Consider the following 2060-nt stretch of genomic DNA (forward strand, 5'->3'; position numbering starts at 1 on the left):
TGAAAATTTCCATGGCTGGATTGCAGTAACTGCTCTAAAATATGAAGTCATAGCCACATACCTTGCAAATTTTCCTTTTAAAGAATAAACATGGCAAAGGCCATTTGCTGCTGGCGAGCTTGGGCGAGGGCGGAGCTGGGTAGAGCCCAGACTCTTGGAAGAACTCTGCAGACTCTCTGGTCCTACAACTTGGCCTCCAGGAGCCTGCGTGTTCCTGGGTGCTCTTTGTGTGGCCTGTCATGCTGCTCTGATGAGTGCACTCCGCCGCCCCCCATGCAATAGGAGGGAAATCGGAGATTCTGGGAGTCCACCTTCACTGCCATGCCCAAGAATAAAGGTGAAGGAGGTGAAAAGAGGCAGAGGAAGGAATGAGAATGAGTCTGAAGAAAGAGCTGGTATTCAAGAGGAAGGGCAAGAGTGTGCTCAGGGAATCAGAATGATGGGAAATGGACCATTAGAAGCAATGAATTTCAATGGAGTGAAAAGGTTTGTCACATCAGAGAGAAATTGAGAAAAAAAGGTTTGGAGAAATACACCAGACATTATATTGGTTGTTCTCCAAGACAACCAGAATAACAAAGCTGATGTAATTTTAAAATACAAAGCAAATTGAAGCTAGAAGTTGGGGTTTACTGCGAGCTTCTGGAGCAGCCTAAAATCAATGAGCCTGATACATACGGTCCTGGAGATGATGAATTCAGTTTGATGACACTGGATTTGATGATGAAGACTTTGATGGTATCTAAATTGAACTCAACACTTTATATTCCATTTTTTTCTAAACATTGTCCTGCAGTTTGGATTTTGACCATAGCCCTCAAAGAAGATTAAATTTTCATTAGCATGATCATACTTTGTTAAGGCAGACTGTGATTTGTTTCTAAGGTATTTGTTTCCTTAAAAAATGATAATGCTGACTAACCTGAGTGAAATATTAGGCCTACTTTGTGCTATCTATGCAATGGAGCTTACAGATAGATGAGCACATCTATTCAGAAAAAAAAACAAAATCAAAACACCAACCACAAACACACACACACACACACACACACACACACACACAACATTACTACCTTTCCTACTTTGACCACTTGCAGTACATAAATGGATGTTTTGAATAAAAAAGGAATAAATATGTAATCCTGATATACACAGCTTCAAAATCCCTAGAGTAACTGTGTGTTCTATTGAAAGTGTGCTGGGCAAAGTGCCCCAAGTAAACTCTACACTGGGCATCTCTAGTCTCTGGAACATCTAGGCTAATCTCCCCTTCTGTCTCGCTGTGGTCCAAAACTGTTTTTAAAAGCTAAAATAAATGTTTTTGGTGAAAGAACAAAACCACCAATTACTCCAAGTGTTCTATCTGACTGGTTATCATTTGACATTCATTATACATGCTACGTAAGGAAAGGGTAGTCAGGTTCGGATTAATTATAGTTCCACACAATTAAACATTAGATGGCCACCAAAACAGCTAAGGAAGAAAGGAAACACATTATAAGTGCTTTTCTTCCACTGGAAGTTTGTTCTAAATATCATCTGGATTTTAGAAAATTTTTAATATTATAGCAAAAACAAAACATGATAAATATGTTGAATCTTCAGACACATTCAATAATTTCTATAGAACATATTTCCAAAAAGAGTCAAAAGAAACATAAGCTTCTGATCTATTCTGCTAAAATGCCTTTCAACCAGCTATTTATTATACTTTTATAATCAATCTTATAAGTAAGCAAAATAGTGTCTTGCTTTTTATTTGCACATCTTTATTAGAAAACTATATTTTTAAGCCATGTTTATTGTGTATCTGTAGAAATTTTTTTTTATTGGTTGTTCAAATCATTACAAGGCTCTTGACATATCATATTTCAAACATTAGTTTCAAGTGAGTTATGAACTTCCATTTTTACCCCAAATACAGATTGCAGAATCACATCTGTTACACATACACATTTTTACATAATGCCATACTAGTAACTGTTGTATTCTGCTATCTTTCCTATCCTCTACTATCCCCCTCCCCCCCATTTCTCTTTTTATCCCGTCTACTGTAATTC

General features: G+C 37.2%; 1 pseudogene; it reads left to right on the top strand.

Moving 5' to 3' along the window:
- Nucleotides 1-321: 321 nt before the first annotated feature.
- Nucleotides 322-746, top strand: LOC144369846 (eukaryotic translation initiation factor 1A, X-chromosomal-like; annotated as a pseudogene).
- Nucleotides 747-2060: the final 1314 nt, after the last annotated feature.

Source organism: Ictidomys tridecemlineatus, chromosome 2 (genome assembly GCF_052094955.1).
Source record: "Ictidomys tridecemlineatus isolate mIctTri1 chromosome 2, mIctTri1.hap1, whole genome shotgun sequence".
NCBI lineage: Eukaryota > Metazoa > Chordata > Mammalia > Rodentia > Sciuridae > Ictidomys > Ictidomys tridecemlineatus.